The sequence below is a fragment of the Phoca vitulina genome, unplaced genomic scaffold, assembly GCF_004348235.1.
Source record: "Phoca vitulina isolate PV1807 unplaced genomic scaffold, GSC_HSeal_1.0 scaffold43, whole genome shotgun sequence".
NCBI lineage: Eukaryota > Metazoa > Chordata > Mammalia > Carnivora > Phocidae > Phoca > Phoca vitulina.
This window is the reverse complement of record NW_022589746.1, coordinates 11,586,575-11,609,802: the sequence shown is the minus strand read 5'-3', so window position 1 is coordinate 11,609,802 and position 23,228 is coordinate 11,586,575. Positions and strand designations below refer to the sequence as shown.

At 41.8% G+C, this 23,228-nt stretch overlaps 1 long non-coding RNA gene across 2 annotated transcripts in view; it reads left to right on the top strand.

Annotated features, from left to right (window-relative positions):
• LOC116648340 overlaps nt 1-22,696 on the top strand; it is a 30,216-nt gene extending 7,520 nt beyond the window's left edge. For both annotated transcript variants that reach the window (XR_004302511.1, XR_004302510.1), the window contains exons 5-6: nt 13,970-14,192; nt 22,023-22,696. This is a non-coding gene — a long non-coding RNA (uncharacterized LOC116648340). The remainder of the gene's footprint in view (nt 1-13,969; nt 14,193-22,022) is intronic.
• The last annotated feature ends 532 nt before the right edge of the window (nt 22,697-23,228 follow it).

The window sequence follows — 23,228 nt, the reverse complement described above, 5'->3', positions numbered from 1 at the left end:
GTATGTCTGGAAGAGTTCAGTTCCTTTAAATTAAAGGACTTAGCTCCAGTTATCCCTACCCTCATCTGCACCCCTATCCCAATCTTAAGGTCAGATGGTAAAGATGGAGGAGGTCTGCTCTTCTCCACCCTGTCCATATATGACAAGTAGAGAATAACAGTAGGAGGCCAGGCCTGGAGAAACCATGCCCTTCTTTTGTGGAGAGACCAGCTGGCTACTAAGAATGTTGCCAAGGCTTGCAAAAATGGTACTAGAGAGAAAGTAAATGCAAGAAAGCATTTAATATCAATATACTAAGGGCTACATCAAGAACTTTTTCAAAAAGAAGTGTGGTTAATATAAAATAAACCCCATCTTCCATAGCAGATCATGGCTTTCAGGATATGAGCTCATGAGCTACTGAAGGAAAATAGTCTTTTCTGCTTTATTATCAATATTATTGTTTTATTCTCTTGTAAATTCCCTACTTTCTGTGAAACCTTGAACTTGCCAGGTTTTAGCTAACAAGGCACTTTTCAGAAATGTACCTATCACCACCCCCAGTTAGTGAGAGATCACTGACAAATTTTGAAAACACTCACATAGATTCTCATGAATCATGTTTCAATTGAGAGCTGAAGAGGAAGAGTGCAGAAGTAAGGACATAGATTTAGCTATACCTACGTGTTCATTTGGTACTTTTATTAACAGAAAAAAATTTACCTCTTTTTTTTAAAGAGGATTTTAAAATCTCATTCTCTAGGAAGTAAATTCAAGAGTAGGAAATTCCATACCTCTTCTACATGGTACAGTTTACTATTAATTTCATTGACTGTTGACATACTGAGTGGCGTGTTAAGCTTGGAACACATCTCTCTCACTGAAGTAACAAACCAATATTAAGAAAGATAAGACACATGCATTTTTCCCTTGGTAAAGACACCTCCTCCAGTGTTATAGAAATGATTAGGGAAGATCTAGATATATTTTTAGGAGGATATAATTTCAAGGAATCACATTCTCTCAGGATTGAAAGGAATATTACATGTCATTGAATCTTAGTGGATGCCTCTGAATCTTGAACTTATCCTGATACAAATTGTTTTCAAATATTATAACAACAGTATATCCTATTTGAGTTTTATTTTAAATTAACATATGGTAAAATTGACAGGGTGTGCATATGTGTGTGTGTGTGTTTACAGTTCTCTGAATTCTGATACAATGGATTCATATAACCACCACCACAATCAAGATACATTAACAGTTTCATTCTCCTTAAAAACTACCTTGTGTGACTCCTTTGTAATTACCTCCTCAACCCCTGGCAGCCACGGATCTGTTCTCCATCACTGTAGGTTTGTCTTTATGGGAATGACGTAGCAATTAAATCATGCAGCGTGTAACCTTTTGAGACTGGCTTCTTCTATTCGGCATGCCTTTGAGACTCATCCAAGATGTGCATATGTCAATAATTCACTCGTTTTAATTGCTGAGTAGTATTCCATCCTACTACAGTTTGTTCATTCAGTCACTGAAGGACATTTAGGTTGCTGCCAGTTTTGGGTAATTATGACGAGAGCTGCTATAAACATCTATGTGAACAGAAGTTTTTATTTCCTTAGAATAAATACTGAGGAGTGGCATTGCTAGGTCATATGATAAGCATATTTTTAACTTTATGAGTAACTGCCCAACTGTTTTCCACGATGGCTGGACCATTTTGCATTTCCACGAGAATGTATGAGCATTCCATTTGTTCTGCATTCTCACCAGAACTTGATATCATCAGTATTTTTTAAGTATTCTAATAGGTATCTAATTGTGGTTTTAAATGGCATTTCCCCTAATGACTAATGATATTAACATTTTTTTCATGAGCTTATTTGCCATGCATTTATCTACTTTGGTGAAACACCTGTACAAGCCTTCGGTTCATTTTACAGTTAGGTTGTTTTCTTACTATTGGGCTTTGAGGGTTCTTTATGTATTCTAGATACAAGGCCTTTGTCGGTCTGTGATTTGCAAATGTTTTCTTCTAGTCTGTAACTTATCTTTTTATGCTCTTACTAGTATCTTTTGTAAAGTTTTAAATTTTGATCAAGTCCAGTTTATCACTTTTTTTCATTTATGAATCATGTTTTTGGTGTCATGTGTGAGAACTCTTTGCCATACCCCAGGTCATGATGACTCTCTCTAAAGGTTTCTTCTGCAAGTTTTATGTTTTACATTTAGATCTATGATACATTTTGAGTTCATTTTTGTATAAAGTGTGAAGTTTAGGTTGAGGTTCATTTTTTTTTTTAATTTTATATATTTATTTGACAGAGAGGGAACATAAGCAGGGGAAGTAGGAGAGGGAGAAGCAGGCTTCCTGCTGAGCAGGGAGCCCGATGTGGGCTCAATCCCAGGACCCCGGGATCATGACCTGAGCTGAAGGCAGATGCTTAATGACTGAGCCACCCAGGCGCCCCCTTGGTTAAGGTTCATTTTTAAGTATACGAACATCTAACACTTTTTGTGGAAAAGATGATCCTTTGGACCTTTGTCAAAAATCAATTGGCCATATTTGTGAGGATGTCTTTTTGGGTTCTCTATTCTGTTACATTGAGTTGTTGTCTGATTTATGTGACTACCCCTTCACCATGACCACACTGTCCTGTTAATCTAGCTTTAGAGCATAACTTAAAAATCAGGTAGTGGGATTCCTCCAATTTTTTTCTTCTTTTTCAAACTTTTTTTGTCTTTTCTAGTTCCTTTGAATTTCTATGTTAATTTTAGGATCAGCTTGCCTGTATCCACAAAAATTCTGATGGAATATTTAATAGAATTGAGTTAAATCTGTGCATCAGCTTGGAGAGTTAAGTTTCTTGTCCCCCAATAGGTCTTCCCATTTGTTTAGGGCTTTTTAAAAATTTTTTTTATTAGTGTTTTGTAGTTTCTAGCGTGGAGATCCTGCTTATGTTTTGTTAAATCTATTCTTAAGTATTTAAATAATTTTGGAGTATTCTAATGATTTAAAAAAATCAATTTCAGTTGTTCATTGCTGGTATACAGATAAGACTGTTTTTGTGTTTTTACCTTATGTCCTGTGACCTTCCTTAACTCAGTTCTAGGGGGAGTTTTTTGGGTCACTTTTGGTTTCAATCATGTCATCTGCAAGTAGGGACATTTTCGTTTCTCCCTTTTCAATGTGCATGCCCTTTATCTCTTATTCTTGCCTTATCATACTGGCTAGGAGTTTTATTTATTTATTTATTAAAAGATTTTATTTATTTATTTGACACAGAGAGACACAGTGAGAGAGGGAACACAAGCAGGGGGAGTGGGAGAGGGAGAAGCAGGCTTCCCGCTGAGCAGGGAGCCCGATGCGGGGCTTGATCCTAGGATCCTGGGATCATGACCTGAGCGGAAGGCAGACGCTTAACGACTGAGCCACCCAGGCGCCCCTGGCTAGGAGTTTTAGTATGATGTTAAACAGCAATGGTGGGAAGGAACATCTTTGCCTTGTTCCTGATCTGAAGGGGAAAGTAGTCAGTCTTACATCACTAAGTATGATATTAGATGTTAGCCTTTTGTACATGACCTTTATGAGGTTGAGGAAGTTCTCTTCTTTCTTAGTTAGCTGACAATTTTTTTTAAATCTTGAATGGATGTTGAATTTTTTCAAGTGCTATTTCTGCATCAATCGATATGGTTATGTAGCTTTTCTTCTTTTTTTTTTTTTTTTAAAGATTTTATTTATTTATTTGACAGAGAAAGACACAGCGAGAGAGGGAACACAAGCAGGGGGAGTGGGGGAGGGAGAAGCAGGCTTCCCGCGGAGCAGGGAGCCCGATGCGGGGCTCGATCCCAGGACCCTGGGATCATGACCTGAGCCGAAGGCAGACGCTTAACGACTGAGCCACCCAGGCGCCCCTGTAGCTTTTCTTCTTTAGTCTATTAATATAATAGATTACATTGGTTGGTTTTTTAAAATACTGAAGCAGCTTTGCCTTTTCAGGATAAGCCCTGCTTGGTTGTAGCATATAATTAAAAAAAATGCTTCAGTGTTCAATTTGCTAAGATTTTGTTTGATTTTTATGTCAATGTTTATGAGAGATATTAACCTAGAGTTTTTGTTGGTTTTTTGTTTTGCTCGTTTTTGCTTTTTTTTTTGTATTGCCTTTGTCTGGTTTTGGTATCAGGGTAATGCTGGTTTTATAAAAATGAGTTGGGAAGTGTTCTGTCCTCTTCTATTTTTTGGAATAGTTTGTATAGAATTAGTATCCTTTCATCTTTATATGTCTAGTAGAATTCTACAGTGTAATCATCTAGGCCTGGAAAATTATTTTGAAAGGTTTTTTAAAAATGTCCTTATAGTTATAGGATTCTTTAGGTTGTCTGTTTTCTTTTTGATGAGTTTTGGTAGTTTGCTCTCAACAATTATTAATTCTACCTAAGTTGTCATATTTATGTGTTTAGAGATGCTTATTGAATTCCCTTAATACCCTTGTAATATCTATAGGGTCTGTAGTGATAGCCTCTTTTTGATTCCTGGTAATGATAATTTATATATTTTTTTTTGGTTAAGATTTATGAATTTCATTTCTCTCAAAGGACCAGTTTTTTTTTTTTTTTAAAGATTTTATTCATTTATTTGAGAGAGAATGAGAGAGAGAGCATGAGGAGCAGGGGGAGGGGCAGAGGGAGAAGCAGGCTTCCCACAGAGCAGGGAGCCCGATGTGGGGCTCAATCCCAGGACCCCGGGATCATGACCTGAGCTGAAGGCAGACGCTCAAGGACTGAGCCACCCACAGACTCCTACCCTCCATAGTTTCTGATGAGAAACCTGTAGTCACTGAATTGTTGTTGCCTTGTAAATAATGTGTCATTTTTTTTTTCTTGCCTGCTTCCATGATATTTTTTTTTTTGTCTTCAATCATTAGCAGTTTGATTATGCTATATATGGGCATGGATTTCTTTGGATTTCTCATGTTTAGGGTTTACTCAGCTTCTTGAATCTGTAAGTTTATATTTTTTACCAAATTTGGGAAATTTTTAATCTACTCGAATATGTTTTACTGCATTTTATTCTTTCTGTTCCTCTTCTAGATCTCCAGTAACATGAATATTAGATCTTTTGGTTTTGTCCCATTGGTCTCTGAGGCACTGTGCATTTTCTTCCCATTATTTTTTCTCTTCATTGTTCAGATTTTATAATTTCTGTTGAGTTATCTTCAAATTCACTTACTCTTTCCTGTGTCATCCCTGTTCTGGGATTGAGTCCATCCAATGAGTTCTTTATTTTGGTTATTTTACTTTTCAGTTATAAAATTTCAATTTTGTTGTCTTTACCTTCTGTTTCTTTGTATTTAAGAATATTTCCCCTTACTTCTTGGTACACTTTTATATAACTGCTTTACAGCCTTGGTTAGTTAATTCCAGCATCTGTATCATATGTGCATTGACCTCTGTTAATGTCTTTCACATGTGAGTTGAGATTTTCCTGGTTCTGTGTATGCTGAATAATTTTGAATTGTATCCCAGACATTTAGAATATTTTAAGACTCTGGGTTTTGTTTAAATCCTATGCAGGATATTGATATTTTTGTTCTAGCAGGCAATAGAGGTAGTTGCGTTCAAGCTACAAATTCTAACCAATATTCTGTGGGTTGTGGTTTCAATGGCCATTCTGTTTTCAAAGCATTTGTAGTACTATTTGGATCTATCTTCTATGTGTGCCACTACTCAGTGATCAGTCTGGGACATGTGTGGTGGCCCATCCTTTAGTTCGGTCTCAGAGTCTGTTTTTATTTTTTAAGATTTTATTTATTTATCTGACAGACAGAGACACAGCGAGAGAGGGAACACAAGCAGGGGGAGTGGGAGAGGGAGAAGCAGGCCTCCCACGGAGCAGGGAGCCCGATGCGGGGCTCTATCCCAGGACCCTGGGATCACGACCTGAGCCGAAGGCAGCCACTTAATGACTGAGCCACCCTGGCGCCCCCGGGGCCCAGAGTCTTTGGTACAGTTTAGGCTCAGCTCTGGCTTGAGGGGGAGCTTAGGAGTATAATCAACTTTATCTCTTAGTGTCCTGAGTTTCTCCTTCTCCATGATCTCTGATCCTTCCTGGCTCCCTGGACTTCCTCTTTTACTCCCATCACCAGAAAGCTAGTGCTTTAGTTATCCTGTTCCCCTGCCTACTTCCTGAGACTGTGCCATGCCTGGGACCAAGCAATAGAAGGACAGAGAGAAAACAACTGTGATTTTGCCCACGCCTCTGGGACCACAGCTTCTCCATAGAGGAAGGTTTCCCTCCCTCAGAGATTTTGGTGCCTGTGGGCCCCCACTGCCATGGTAGTCATTACTACTGCTGGGGCAGCAGGATTTCCTGGGGCCTGGGGTCTGAGAGAACAGAGAAAAGAACAGGAAAAAGTGGCAGATTTCCTGGACACTCTCTGAGCATTAGGAAGTGCTTTTCCTGATCCTTGAGCCAGAACAGGACTGGAAAGCTTCTTCAAGAGCTTTCTCTGAGCCCTGGCACCCATTCTGAGTTTCAGGCTGCCTTACATCTAGTGACCAGGGGATTCTGATAGGGGAAAAAACAAAGCAGAAAACTCACTGCTGGGAGCACCTGGGTGGCTCAGGCAGTGAAGCATCTGCCTTTGGCTCGGGTCATGATCCCGGGGTCCTGGGATAGGACCCCATGTTGGGCTCCTCACTCATCGGAGTCTGCTTCTCCCTCTCCCCCTCCCCTCCCCCTGCTCCTGCGTGCTCTCTCTCTCTCTCTTAAATAAATAAAATCTTAAAAAAAAAAAAAAAAAACAACTCACTGCTGATTTAGTGGTGCTTTGAGTTCTGATCTTCTTTCCTAGTTCACCTGCTACTATTTATAGGCTTTTCAAAGAGTTGTTCCATGTGTTCCATCCAGGTCTCATAGGTACATTCAGTGAGAAAAGCAGGGTAGAGTGTGCTTACTCCTTTTACCTAGAACTGGAATAACATATTTTATTTGCTGTTATGGACTGAATGTTAATGTCCCTCCAAAATTCATATGTTGAAGCCCTAACCCCCAATATGATGGCAATTAGAGACAGGGCCTTTGGGAGGTAATTAAGATTAGATGAGGTCATGGAGATGGGGCCCTTATGATGGGATTAGGGCCGTTATAAAAAAGGGACACCAGAGGGCGCTTGCTCTTGTGCTCTCTCTCTTCCTCCCCCACTCCCTGCCATGTGTGCCATCTGCAAACCAGGAGCTGAACTGGCCACCCCCCTGATACTGGATTTCACAGCCTCCAGAACTGTAAGAAACTAAATTTCTGTTGTGTAAGCCTCCCAGTCTAAGTTACTTTGTTATGGCCATCCAGCCTCACTTAAGACGGTTGCCAAAATATTCATGAAAAAAAATCATGGCCCTACATATCGTGTCACTCTTCCCAATTCAGCCACAGCTTTTCCACATAGTTCTACGTAGTTCCACCGAGCATATTTTCTGCAAGGTTTATTAACAATTTTTACTGAACTGAATTTCCAGACAGAAAAAGAAACAATCCCCTAAAACTAGACTGGTAGCTTTAATGCTTTTTATTGTCTAGTTATAATGTCTCAAATATGTATATTTTTTGATATGTCAATGTTTTGAATTAATTTGCTGCTTGATTGTTTGGGTCCTGGTCCCCTTGACTCAATTTGCTCCGTGTTTCGCTGTCAATAACCTCAAGGCTAAACGGCCCAGGTCCTTTTTGGACCAATTATTTTTATTTATTTATTTTGTGTCTTTAAGAAGCGTATTTCGAAGTGCATATGGTGAGAAGCCCACAGTCCATTTCTTTCACATACAGCATGGTAAAATACCAGAAATGAGAGTAGTGCTGAATAAACGTAATTGAGTAGAAGGAAGATAAAGGAGCTATGGAACCCTGCTTCGCTCACTTGATAAAGGCTTGTCGTTGGCAGGTAATAGTTTTGAATAAATTCATATATGAAAATAAACAGAACACTAGTCATTCTTGACCATCAACAATGAAGGACAAGTCCTCATAATTGGAGTGGAATGAGGCTGGAACTAGGTTATTGTCTCAAGTGAGCCGAAGACTCTAGAAGTGAGCTTTGGTACCTAAGGCAGTTTCAGGTCATGCTCTATTGCTCTCCACCAGATGGACTTCCTTTTCCATTTTTTTCTCCCACTAATCTTTTCCATCTCACCTGTTCCCTTTTCTTTTTCCCGTTGCACAAGCTTTTACCTCTATGGACTTGTGTTAATCTGTAGAGCGGGCTCTAAAGGAGCCACTGATCCTCGAGAGTAATGCCTTTCCTTCCTCCGCCTCTCATCTCTTCCTTGCATGCTCTCTCCACCCCCATTCCTATTCCACCATATTGTCCTGCTCCCTAAGACTGAGCTTTAGTTCTGCCCATGTTGGCAAGAAGGCATGGCTTTCACTCTGCTAGGGTTCCCTTGAAAATAAAAGCTCATTACTTATTCTAGAATAAGAATGCTGCAACCCACCCCCACTAGAGTTTTATTAAACCATTACATTGTTCCAGAATTAATATGTATAATTTGTGAAACTAAACCTCACTTGTGATTTGGCCACTTCCATCTTAGAGAAAATCAAAAGAGCAGTATTAGAAACAAATAATTTCACCAGAACCTGTTTGAAAGAGAAGAGTTAGCCTCTTGAATAAAATTAGGAGTCCACATTCTGGGCATTTTGGTTACTTATGCTGCAGCTGAGGAAAAGGTAAGGTATATTACTGTGTTTGGTTTGTAATTAAAACAGTATCATAGGCTCCGCTCCCCGCTCCCACCCCCTTCAGAGCACAGAATATTAACTAAGATGGACATTTCCTCTGTTGATGTTCCCTCTGGGAAACAAAAGATAGAAATAGTGAGAAAGGCCTTTCCAGATAATACCCCACCCCAAAGTATTGAAAGAAAAGGTTCATATAACATGACATGATAATGTCATGTAATATATGAATATTATTACCTAAGGATTATATTATATCCAGCTGATAAGTTGTATTTGTATGTTTAAGTGTGTATTTGAAAAAGTACATAATCTTTCAATTATTGAGTTTATAAATCCTTAACTGAGTGTCTGGTAAAAAACTGTGCTAGGCATTGTGAGAAGGACAAAGGTTTACACAAGAGGTTTTTTTTTTTCTTCCCCCTAACCTTCAAGAAATGTCAGTGCAAAGCGGGAGTAGCTTCACTGAAGTGAAGACTGAGATGGGGCTAGGAGGTGTCAGGGCTGAAGCTCGAGAGTCTAGGTGCCCTTTAGGTTCTGTTACTGTACCTTCTGACTGCTGTGAATCAGGGGGGTTCTTGGGGAGCCCCGGCTGGTTTGCTCTTTGCACAGTTCAGCTGGGATTAACATCCTTCTAGTTGGTAGGAGACATTATCCAGGAAACTATCTAGCCTGCGGGGGAGGTGGCATCTTCTGAACCAGCCCCCCCAACCCCCCCCGCAGAGAACTTTGAATGGGTGGAAGAAGGAGTTCATGTGCATTCTTGCTCATGTCACAATGTTGGGCCTGTGACTCAAGCATGTGGCAGGTCACTGTGATTGGACCATTGGATCACCAGGCCCTGACTTTAGAGTGGCCAATGCTGCTTGTTTAAACTCTTAACTGCCACATAGGTACGACATAAGATATATCAATAAAAGACATAAAATTATTTTTTATTTATTTATTTTTTAAAAGATTTTTAAAGATTTTATTTATTTATTTGACAGAGAGAGACACAGCGAGAGAGGGAATACAAGCAGGGGGAATGGGAGAGGGAGAAGCAGGCTTCCCGCTGAGCAGGGAGCCCGATGCGGGGCTGGATCCCAGGACCCTGGGATCATGACCTGAGCTGAAGGCAGACGCTTAACGACTGAGCCACCCAGGTGCCCAAGACATAAAATTATTTTAAAAGTACTGTTTATTGGGACATCTTGAACGATTGGGGTGAAGGGAGTGCTTGTTTCCTTACCATCTCCTATCTGGCACGTGTTGATAATTATTCGTCACTCATTCAGCATTTACTGAAAGCTTACCAAATGGCAGACAGCGTGCAAGGTGTTGGAGGGGGCAGCCGGGCAAAAGCAAAGGAACAGAAGCTCTCTCTTCCCTCCGTAACAGCTCACAGTGGACACTCCTACAGTGTTTACCACGTGCCAGGCTTGTTCTGAGTGCTGCATAGCTCCACACCTAACCCTTAGAACAGCCCCATCCGCTAGTACTAGTACTGTCCCCATTAGACGCTGGATGACCCTGGCCTGCAGGGAGATGGACCAGCTTGCCAAAGATCTCACAACTGGTACGCGGCGGAGCAAAATTTGAAAGCAGACCGTCTGGCTCTGGAAACTGCTTTTAACCTCCACGCCAAATAGCTGCTCAAGGAATTTATGGTCTGAGTATACATGGGTAAGTATGTCCGTTTTCAGGGTGAGGCAGCGAGGAATGGTGTAGAAGGAAGACAAGAAGTGACTCAGGTTGAGTGTGTTTGCCTAAACGAACACTAAGAGTGTCTGACTCGAGAAATGCTCCGTTCCATGCCCCAAGGAGAAGAATGGAATGACAGGAAATTATTAAGCACAGCAAAAAGTTGGAAATATTTGCCAGCAATGGCAAATGCAGTTTAATTTTATGTCCAGGGCTGCGAAGGGCTACAACCCTGCGCCCTCCTTTCACACACACACTGTGAGGGTCAATGAATACAGGCCGTCCAGTTACATCATTTTCTCCCTTTTCTCCGCTTTGCTAAGGGGCGAAGGTGCAAAGGCTGCTTCCCCGTGGAGGTTCGTGCCTGCGGGGGCGTGTCTAGGAAACTGATGGGATGGGTCTTCTGGGAGAGTACTTGCAGCATACTGGGAACCTTCGGGAGCAAATTGCTGAAGGTGGAAGGCTGCAGAAATGATCATCAAGCCTCAGATGTTACAAGAGAGGGATGACTTTTCAGTCAATGCTTGGGGTAGAGAGGAGGATAGGGTCAAGTTGTAAGAAAGACAGAAGATGTATTTGTGTAGATCACTTAACAGTGTATGTTATCGATAAATATTCCTTATCATTTATATAATATATAATATGTAAGTACTTACCCCAGGCTGTCCTTATAAAACCATGTTTGCAGAGACCGAAGAGAGAAAATGTAAACATGCCAGAGGTCTTCGCAAGACCTTATATATGCCCTTTAATGACCTTCTACATTTCTAAATGTTATCAACAAATGTTAGTAATAAATGGTGGTGGATGGTATCATTATTGCTCATATCCCCATTTTTTGTTGTCACTAATTTTATATTGTGGTCAGTTGGAAAATAGGATTTACTTTTGGAACTATTCAGGGGCACCTGGGTGGCTCAGTTGGTTACGAGACTGCCTTCGGCTCAGGTCATGATCCTGGAGTCCCAGGATCGAGTCCCACATCAGGCTCCCTGCTCAGCGGGGAGTCTGCTTCTCCCTCTGACCCTCCCCCTCTCATGTGCTCTCTCTCTCTCTCTCATTCTCTCTCAAATAAATAAATCTTTAAAAAAAGAGAAACTATTCAAATATTTAAGTAGATTTTTCTAAACAGAAAGAGAGGAATGAAATTCGGCAAGGAACTTAGTTGTTATTAGTGGGCATTATGGATTTTGCATTCCTACAGAAACAAACTTGTGAACTAGGATTTTATTATCCTAGAATGAATTTCTTGCGAAGAGTCACTTTCTGCTTATCTCACCATTTGATATTTGCAAGATCACTAATAATTCCTCTGTCCACCCCACATAACCTTACTTCTTCCCAGGCAGGTAGAGAGATTTCAGAAAGACGATGAGGAAATTCTTTTCCTCCTAATTGGTTCTTTCGCCCTTTTAATCCCCCTCCCTGCACTCCCGGCAGGGCGTTAGTCATTAAAATGCATCAGACTGTGGTGCCTTCAGGATCATAACCGTGATACGATCACGTTACACACCCATTCAAAGTTCTCTGCTCCAGGGTCAAGGTTTGGATGATGTCACATAGCCTATGGAGCTCCTGCCTCCTCGACTGGTTTTTCTGTTGTGAGAAGGATAGGAAAGGAGAGAAAGATGAACCCCCTGTAATTCTGAGGATCACATTTTACTAGAGTCTGGTAAATCTCGAGATACTTCCCTGTTGATATATTTATCTAATTTATTCCTATTAACCTGGCATGTAATAGTCCATTGCATGAAAATACCACATTTTATTCAGCCATATTGATGGACATTTAGGTTCTAACTTCTTGCTATTTCAAATAATATTGCTATGAACATCCCTATGTAAGTGTTTGTATGACATCTATGAAAGTTTCTGTAGAGTAGGGGTCTTCAAACATTTTACCCCACAATTTGGGAAAACTTTTCCTCCTTACACATTTTAGAATTGGAATCAAACTTTTTATCATAACTTTTAGTTGCAAAGGAATTAATTTCCTTGTAATGGAAACATTAACATTTAAAAGTAGAATTCTTTGGGCACCTGGGTGGCTCAGTCAGTTAAGCACCCGACTCTTGGTTTCAGCTCAGGTCGTGATCTCAGGGTCTTGGGATGGAGCCCCGCGTCTGGCTCTGTGCTCAGCAGGGAATCTGCTTGATACTTTCTCTTCCTGTCCCCCTGCCCTGGTCCCTGGCTCTGGCTCTCTCTCTCAAATAAATAAATAAATCTTTCAAAAAATAAAAGTGGAATTCTTAAATGTATCCAATGGTGTATAAATACCATAGTGATCTGATACTCACTTATCCATCACACATTAACGATATGAACAAGGTCTCTTACAGTGGGAAATTCTACGTCACTTCTTTTTCTTTTGGGACTTGAACTTTCTACTTGTCACAGGCTTTTATTTGAATGTAACATACATTATATGTGTTATGTGTGAGTGTTTTTTATTGATCACGTTACCATATTTCTCTATAACAAATTTTATATATAAACTTAAATTACATTAAATTTCTTTGACCATAATACTCCAAAGTGTTAACAATTTTTCTGAATTGAGTTATTATTTTTAGTTCATAATCGACCAATTAAATGCTTTTAAATGTTGATCACATTGAAACATAAAAAATATCAATGGAACTTTAAGAAATCAGTTTGTGTATCATGAACGAATTTTACTTATTTCTAGGAGACGGGTTCAGCATTAGTTTACGCCCAGTTTTTGCTTTTATATTATAAACCCCGAGGACTATCATTCACGTACATCAATAAGTAGATGACGGTTGGAATAAATTGAGTAAGTGATGTTACTCATTTATTTGAAAGCTTTCCACATTGTATGCCCCGCATCACTTAGTGGTGTTATTTTTAATGATTTATCAGTGGGCAGTTTGCTTAGGTCTTCCTTCAGTTCCCTAGGAAACAAGAAATGTTAAACTAATGTTCAAAGTGTTTGTTAGTCAGTAGACTCATTCAGATTCTCAATGTTGATATTATTTCGGATCGTCTCTTTAGCTTCTTGCAGGTTTTTACCCTTTGGGGCAACATATCCTTGAGCATTCAGATAGAGAAGACAGGTGTGCCTTTCTCTTCTAAAGAGGGAGAAAGGGCCACTATGAATGGGAGGTAGGGATTAGGAACCACAGGGGTGCTTGACTCCACAGGTTCTCAGGTAGTTCAGACATGGAAGATAAAGATCTGGAATTATCCCCCCTTGAAAACGATCTGTGTGCCTCCGTTCTCCAGTTTGAAACTCCTACTCTGAGGTTTATCCCCAGCAGCAGAACTGCTATTGTTAGAGTCTCCTACGCTATGTGACCATTTCCCCAAACCCACGTCGCTGAGGACATTGCTCTGCTTCTCAAGGACTCGGGAGAGTTTCCCTCTGAGAATCCCCATATGTGATTCATGGGAGTTTTCTAACTTTGGGAAAATCCCATGATCACTGTATTTAAATGACTGGTGGCCAGTGAGTGGTAATCCACCAGAGTTCTAGGAGACATTTAATTTCTATAATTTGCTTTGGGACAACCTCTGAAAGTATTTTCATTCATAACTTTCTTTCTTTTAAAGGGCATCATGAGTCTCCATCAACCAAGGTGGTACAAAAACAGCACTCTACTTGGTTTGTGCTCTGTGCCCTGAAGCAGAAATGCGTTTAATTGTTCATTGCAAAATAAACAGATGTCTAGAGGAGAAGGTTATTAAAAATATTTTGTGCAGTTTGGAAGAACTAGAGGTCAGGATTGCTTGACCTAGCATCTCCAAGCAAACCCAAGTCAAGTAAGCTGCCAAGGTAAGTGAGCTACTAACATATAGCTTATTCTTTGGGCAAAACTTTCTGTTTTCCAAATTTCTGGATATAGTTAAAAGGGACAATACATTTCAAAAATAGAGTAACGGTCCTCCTCAGGCAGGAGAATTCTACTTTAAAAACAGATTTAATGTGCCAAATTCAAATCATAAGGAAAGCTTGCCCAGTTAGTAGGACAAATGCCTCAACATTGTAAAATAAACAGGACTTGAAATGCAGATAATCCTATTTTACAGTTACAAGTTATTTAAAAAATATAAAGACTGAATAATAGAGCTATAAAATATATTACAGTTAGCAAGTCTGTAAGGACACATTAATAATAAGATAGATCTTCATTAAGGCCTCCCTTCCACTTGCTGCAACAGGTGACCTAGGAAGAGGGTGGCCCTATGAGCTCTAGCAGCCAATGGCCTGGGACCGCACCCTGGGAGGCAGCCAAGACAAAGGTACTATGTCCAGGAAAGTAATTTCAGATAAGACTTAAGTTTTAGAGCTAAGAAAATAAGGGTTTGTTTGTTTGTTTTCTCCTTAGAAAAATAGACTGTTTCTATCTACTAACTTCCTGCCTCCTCCCAAGTTCCCCAGCTTCATAAAATTTATGTTAAGGATTTGAAATATTCCCAAATTAGTTGTTAAGTATCACGACCTTTTGTTTACAGATCTCCTTTTCCTCTTGGGTTTCCTGAAATGTAAAACCTGTACACACATATATATTTTTAAAGATTTTATTTATATGACAGAGAGAGAGCACAAACAGGGGAGAGGGGCACAGGGAGAGGGAGAAGCAGACTCCCCGCTGAGCAGGGAGCCAGATGTGGGGCTGGATCCCAGAACCCTGAGACCATGACCTGAGCCGAAGGCAGCCGCTCAACCCACTGAGCCGAAGGCAGCCGCTCAACCCACTGAGCCGCCCATTTCTTAAAAGCCGTGTATCTTTTAAGAAATGCAACATACTTAAGTACAACGAATTAGCAAAAATCCACCAAAGAAAACTGTTTACCTATTGTATTTAGAAAAGATAAAATTTCCCTCAGCTAGATCTGACAACATTAGGTTTTTCTATGGTATTCTTTCTGAGGTTGCTATAAGATAGAAAAACCTAAATCACAATGAGAGTACCTTTTGAACTTACTAATCCTAAGGCGTCATTAACAAAAAGGCTATGATGGGTAGGATCTAGAAGTGCTTTATTTTGTCATTAAGTGGAACCATGGAAATTAAACAGTGCCCCCGCTCTCCACTGGGCCCCACTAGGTTAGGTTTAAAAAATTAAATGTAAATTAAGGATACCATATTCACGTGGTTGAAAAATCAAAAGGCACAGAGCAATAGCATAATGTACAATGGGAGGTACGGGCCTTGGAGCCATGTAACTGGGCAGTGCTGCGAATGTCCCCTTCCTACTGTCTCCTAGCCGCATCACTATCTTAATATGGAGAATTTTTTTTTTTTTTGAGAGAGAGAGAGTGTGTGTGGTTGGGGTGGGGGGGCAGAGGGAGAGAGAGAATCTTAAGCAGGCTCCATACCCAGGCACCCCAATAAGGAGAATCTTGAAATGTAGAGGTGAGTAGGAGGAAAATGGGCATAGGACGAAAGATAATGGCAAGAAAGAGGGCAGGGAAAGGAGAGTAGAAGGATGGAAGGAAGAGGGTGTGTTAGTCCGTTTGGGCTGCTACCACTTAACACGGTAGCCTGGGTGGCTTCAAGGCAATGGAAATCTACTTGCCACAGTTTGGGAAGCTGAAAGTCCCAGAGCAGCTTGCCTGCAGGATCGGGTTTCGTGTCTGGTGAGGGCGAGCTTCCTGATTCAGAGATGGCTGTCTTCCACAGGTGACCTCACCTGGCGTGGTGGAAGAGGGCGGGAGCTCTGACAGGCCTCTTTCCTAAGAGCACTAGTCCCATTCGTAAAGGCTCCACGCTCACGACCCAATCACCTCCCAAAGGCCCACCTCCTAATACCATTACCTGGGGGTGAGTTTCAACCTAAGATTTCGGGGCGGGGAGGGCACACACATTCAGTCCATGGCAGCGTGGAAAAACCGAGGCTGTACACAAAGGATCAGCACCTTTCCCAGTCCTCTCTTTCAATTGTCCTTTCAGTGTACGTGTATTTGTATAAGAATAGAAGAGGAAGGGGCGCCTGGCTGGCTCAGTCAGTGGAGCATGCGACTCTTGATTAAGATAGTGATGCGGCTAGGAGACAGTAGGGTGTGAGCACCACATTGGGTGTAGAGATTGCTTAAAAAAAAATCTTCGGGTGCCTGGTGGCTCAGTGGGTTAAGCGTCTGACTTTTGGTTTCGGCTCAGGTCATGATCTCAGGGTGATGAGATCGAGCCACACGTCAGCTCTGCGCTCAGTGCAGAGTCTGCTTGAGATTCTCCCTCTCCCTCTTGCCCCTCCCCCAGCTTGCTCTCTCTCTGTCTCTCTCTCTCTCTAAAATAAATAAAATCTTTCAAAAATAAAATAAAATCTTTAAGAGAAAAGAATAGAAGAGGAAGAAATGGGAAGAGTAAAGGGAAAAAAAAGACCTTTATCTGGGGAAGTGTATTAGTGAGCCACTGGGAATTCTTAACCACATGAACGTGTCACTCGAATAAACTTCTCTGTATTGCTCTTTCCTCTCCAATCCCTTTTATCTAGTCTCAGCCAAGTATATTTTATTATTTTGAGGTTTAGGTTTTAGGGGAAAGTTCAGAACTAATAGGCGACAATATTCGTGGAAGAGAGGCAAGCAGGGATGCAGCCTCTCCTACTCTCATACCAGAAACAAACTAACCCTTCTCTGGGGCAAACTGGCCTGGTGAAATCCAAAGTTCAACTGTCTCTCTGCAATGACCTGTTCAGACTTCAAAGAGACCTGTTGGGTGGTGTTGCGTCCTGCTGGACATGCCCCGTTGACTATGCTGTGCGCCATTTACACCGTCTCTGGCTCATCAGCAGGTGGCAGTGTTCCCTCTATTCCCAACGGCGTTCGGCCTTCCCTTCCTTTTCTTTTTTTTTTTTTTGTCAGGCCACATATAAGGGCTGCCTCTTGAACGTCCTTGGGAAATACTCTCCCAATGATCCTAGCACTGAGGAGGAGAAGCAAATTAGCAACGCATAGCAATTCGTGTTTTCACGTTTGATCTTTAGAACCCTAATCTCCTGGTCTAATGAATTGCCCCACTTCAGGGCAAGAGAGTGAGCATCAGTAATTGTATTGTTTACTTATCCCTGTCTTGCCCTATTCTAGACTCTATTTAGGGGCCTTAGGCAGTCTTCTTGTTCCCTTCATTCACTCCTGTTCAAGGCTTGAAAACTTAAAAGCTATCTGTAACCAAATTTCTAATTAACTTGTTTGGGTTTTTATCAAAATGAGGTTTTCTTCCCATCTTTATTCACCGATGGACTAGCAGGAATTTTCCCAGGCTGCAATGCAGGGTCCCTCACTGAATAGCTAAGTAATCTGGGCATATAAACCCTTGGGGCTTCAGTTCATGTGTAAAATGGGATTGGTGAACTAAGGGACTTTTGAGGTTTCTCCTACTCTTATACTCCCGGATCCCAAAGTAGTCTGCCCCTGCCTTGAATCGTGGTTGTACTGTGATACCAGATGAGTGTTTCTTATGTTTTCTTTGAGCAGCAAAAGTTAATAGCACAGAGTCAGAGTAGATTTAGGGGAGGCAGTTGATCTAGGGAGAGAGGGTACTCAGGGTAAGGTGCACACATCAGCTACACTAGACGCCATTTATGACAGATATTCTCAAGTATTTCTGTGGCAGTGGACCCAAACAGGCATTCAGTCTTAAATGCTAGAACTCCCTTAGTATGCTCATTTATTTGAAAATGAAATCAGGGTTGAGCTCTCTCCCTGGTTTATTTGATATTCTTCTGATAATGGGCATTTGTTGATTTTTAGATTTAATTCTATTGGGCAAGGTCACTTTTTTACCTTATGAAAACACTAAAGGATCATTGTAAAGAACCTTCAACCCATACAGAAAGATATGGAAAGAGAAATTCTCCTCCCTCTGAAGCCCTCCCTCCCCATCCTGTAGTCAGAGATGAGCAGTGTTATCTTCTCTCTTGTTTATTCTCTTGGATATTTTCCATGGGTTTATGCAAACACAGATATATGTATTATCCCTTCTGTTTTATTTCACTGAATTTTCATGGATAATTTTGTGGCATGCATTAATACTGGAGTAGAAATATGCATGTAACATGGATGAGAGAGCCAGTGAAGAAATTATAGGATTAGGGAACAAGATAGATAACAAACAGAAAATAGTTGCTAATCAAATTGTCAACTGATAGCAATGATTCTTTTTTTTTTTTTTTTAAGATTTATTTATTTGAGAGAGAGAGTACAAGTGGGGAAAGAGACAGAATCCCAAGCAGACTCCCCAATGAGCATGGAGCCCATACTCAGGGCTGGGTCTCAGGACCCTGAGATCACAGCCTGAGCCGAAATCAAGAGTCAGATGCTTAACAGACTGAGCCACCCAGGCGCCCTGATAGCAATGATTCTTAAATGAATGGGGGGAAATCAGGGGGAGATGAACCACGAGAGACTATGGGCTCCAGGAATCAAACTGAGCATTCTAGAGGGGAGAGGGGTGGGGGGATGGAGTAGCCCAGTGATGGGTATTAAGGAGGGCACGTACTGTATGGAGCACTGGGTGTTATACGCAAACAATGAATCATGGAACACTACATCAAAGACTAATGATATACTGTATGGTGACTAACATAACATAATAAAAAAATTATTAAAAAAATGATAGAGCTTCCAGGAAGAACTGACCATGGAAGATTGTTTTGAGGAGACATTTCTAAAGGAGTGGGCTGGGGTCATGGTGGGAGAGGACCACCAGCGATTCCTCCATTTTTTTCCATGCTTACTACTAAGAGGTAGAGTCTCTTCCCCTCCCAGGAATCTTGACAGCCTCCGTTACTTGCTTTGGTCAAGAGAACAAGGCAAAAATGATGCTATTCCAGTTCTGGGCCTAGACTTGGCAACTTTAGTTTTTGCTCTCTTGGACGATAATCACCATGTAAAGAACACTGACAGCTGTGCTGAAGAGGAAGGCCTCATGGAGGCAGCGTGTCTCTGGAGGACGAGACCCTCCAGAGGGAGACAGGCCCAGCCCCTCGCTATTTCAGCCATTCCAGCTGAACCACTAGCCCTGTGCTCGAAGTCATCTCGGGTCCCATAGCCCCAGTCAAGCTGCCCCAGCCAACAGTACACAAAGGAAAAACAAGCTGTCACCATTGTGTTCTGTCCATAGTGCAGAATGGTGAGCAAGAAAATGGTCCATGCTGTTTCAAGCTGCCACACTTTTGGGTAGTGTGTTATGCATAATAAATAATGGAAATCGATGTCTGGGAGTTGGATGTTGGCTTAACAAAAATCTAAGACACGTGGCATCAGCTTTGGGAGCAGGCATGGGGTAGAGGTTGGAGAGGTGAAGAAGAAACTGTCTCTCTTTTTTTTTAATTCACTATTTTTTTTAAATTTCTATTTTGAAACAATTTTAGACTTACACAAAAGTTGCAAAACTGGCACAGAGTTCATGCATGTTCTTCACCCAGCTGCCCAAATAGTGATAAATTGCATAGCCAGAGAATAATGATCAAAACCAGGAAATTCACATAAACCACAGACCTTGTAGGAACTTTGCCAGTTTTTCTGGTAATGTTCTTTTCCCGTTTCAGAATCCAATCCAGGATCCTGCGTTTGCATTTAGTTGATGTACCTCCTTGGTCTGGGAAGGAGACTCTCAGTGGAGGCTCTGAGGGTCGTGAGGAAGTCGTATTGCAGGCTGGAGAAGTGGTGCTGTGTAGTAGCAAAGTGTTTGGCATCCCTTGTGAGCAGTAAAACACAGAAGACAGAAAATGTACCTAATGAACTTGTAGATCTGGCAAAGGGGAGTTTCAAGCTGCACGTTCAGAGTATCAGTTGGCTTCTTTTAGTGATGTGTGATGGTGTTACTAGAGAGAGAGAGAGAGAGATGTGTTAAAAAAGGAACTATTTCGTTTTCAAGCAGAATGTAGAGGAAATAGGGCCTTGGAGATTTTGTGTTGTCAGCAACAGTCTCAAAGGAAGAAATGGCCTCAGGGGCCTGCCTTTCGAATGTGGCCTCGAGGTAAAAATCCAATCCAGACTATGTTGAAGCCTCTACACATTAAGATGTTTCATAGACCCTCTCATCTAGCCAAAAGGGCTTCTAAGAAGAATCTTCAGGGGAGTCCAACAGTAGCTACTTCGACAAGGCCCAAAGTAGACAGAAGTTTGTTCTTGGAAGAATTATAGATGTTGCTTTGTGGGCAGAGTTGTCGAGGGCAAGAAGTAAACTCTGTTAAGACTCATAGGAAACCCACAAAATGTTGAAGACAGCTCTATTGATGAAACCACCGCTAGCCTGAACTAAAGAGGAAAGAGACAGTTCAAAATGTAAAAAACAAAACAAAACAAAAAAAACCATTGGGCCCCCAACTTTCTGTGGACAGGACCCAGGCTGAGAGAGCTGTTGGACCATAAAGGGCAGGCAGTGGCTTATGGACAAGGAAGCCTCAAAGGTCATAGTCTGCACCCCGGAGCAGGGAGCCAGGAACAGTGGTTTGGGAAGCAGCTCCCGGGGAGAAGAACCAGCCCCTAATGGCGGAGCGGTCTGGGTTCCCAGAGTGAGGGTGACAGTGCTCAGCTGGCTTTCAGAACTGCTAGGGCTGGTGGCTGCTCTGTGCCTTCTCGCTCCCCCGCTTTGAACACGAGTGTCTGTTGTAGTTAACTTATCCCTGTCTCAGCATCGTACGTTGTGTCTGTAACTCGTCTTTTCAGCTCACAGGTCTCTAGAGGAAGAGGAGCAGCATCTAAAATGCCTCCGCTGCACCTGCGCCTAGTGTCTACCATTAGATCCTGGTCCTTAGAGCCAGTGCTACACAGAACGACAGTGTGGGGGGAGGGAGTGTACTCCACAAGTCTGTGTGTGTGGGCGTGTGGGTGTGAATTATTGTGGCCAAAGGGTGGCTTATGACAGAGTGTTTCCCCCTATGACTGCCAACAGCTCCTTTCATTCCAGACACTCCTTCCATTAGGGAGTGTGGTCTCTTTCCTCTCCCCTTGGGTCTGGGCTGGCCCTGTGACTGCCTTTGGCCAGGAGAGTACAGGGAAAGTGATGTTCTGGGACTTCCAAGCCCTGGCTTTCACTGGCTTTGTAGCTTCCGCTTTTTCTTTCTTGGGATCCAGGCTGTAAAGAATAAGTATAAAAAAGCCCGGGCTGGCCCACCAAATGATGAGCGATCATGCTGCCTGCCATCTTGGCCGTTCCAGCCCCAGCCAAACTCACAGCTAGAGGTGACCACATGTCTGACCCCAGCTGCGTCATGGGAAGGCAGAAGAACCACCCAGCTGTGCCCTTTCCAAATTGCAGAATTGTGAGCAAAGAAAGGGTGGTGGTCCTTTTCAGGCACAGAGCTTATTATGGTTTGTTAGGCAGCAATAGGTCGTTGAAGCCATTACCAAATGTCAGGGTTCTTTCAACTGCTTTAACTTCACTCCAGGGGCTGTGAAGAGGTTGTAACAGTGTCAGATAAAGAAGCCAAGTTTCAAGGAGACTCAGTTCCGTAAAGGCTGGACCCTATATGCCATAGTCACTGCTCTGTCTACAGAGCTTTGCACAGAATAAGCATGTGATATACGCCCAGATATATGTTGATTGGACAATTAAATGAATGAATGGAGATAAAAGATGCCACACCATGAAAAAGAAAGACAAAAAAGATACTCTAAACAGAGTTTGTCTCATTCCCTTTTTTCTTTCAAAAAGGTACTCTTCGTTTTCAGAAACAGTGATGCCCTGGAAGCCAGAAGGATGTTCTGAAGGGAAAGATTTGTAGGAGTGAGGCACAGGGCAACCTTGACTCCTTCTCCCATGTCCCTCCTACACCTTGACAAAAGAGGGCCACTCTGGGAAACACCTGGCAAATGCCCCAACACCTGCTGGTAGATACAAATTATTATCTTTTTCTATTCTTGGAAGAGCTAAAAGCAGAATATGTGTTCCAAAGGACTATAGTTAGAGTTAATACCAAAAGGACCAGAGTAGAATAACCAATAGCCAGTGTTAGGTTGGAGAGTAAAACAGTCAATGCTGATTTGTCATGTTAGGTCTTCTCTTTCCCATCACTCTCTGGTCCAAGTTACAATTTCTGAACGCAACTTGGGCCCAGCACATGCCTATTCTGCTCTGTGGTTCTCCCAGGAATACCTGGCCCCATCCTCATTCTCTGAGAGTGATAATTTCATATAGCACACCTCTCTACTGGGACGTGAAAGGAGACCCAAGTGCTGTGTGCGATAGCTCCAGGAGAGCTTAGAGACAAGAAGGGAAAGTTCTTTTTTAGGGTTACTTGCAGTGCCTCCTGGAGAAGTACCTTCTGGAGACATGTCTTGGGCAAAACATCTTTATTTAAAAGAATAGCAATATTACTACTGAGTATTTACCCCAAAGATACAAATGTAGGGATCCGAAGGGGTATGTGCACCCCAATGTTTATAGCAGCAATGTCCACAATAGCCAAACTGTGGAAAGAGCCAAGATGTCCATCGACAGATGAATGGATAAAGAAGATACAATGGAATATTATGCAGCCATAAAAGGAATGAAATCTTGCCATTTGCAACGACGTGGATGGAACTGGAGGGTGTTATGCTGAGCGAAATAAGTCAATCAGAGAAAGACATGTATCATATGACCTCACTGATATGAAGAATTCTTAATCTCAGGAAACAAACTGAGGGTGGTGGGGGTGGGGGTTGGGGTGGGAGGGATGGGGTGGCTGGGTGATAGACACTGGGGAGGGTATGTGCTATGGTGAGCGCTGTGAATTGTGCAAGACTGTTGAATCACAGATCTGTACCTCTGAAACAAATAATACATTATATGTTAAAAAAAATTAAAAAAAGAAGATAGCACGTGGGGAAGAATGAAGGGGGGAAATCGGAGGGGGAGATGAACCATGAGAGATGCTGG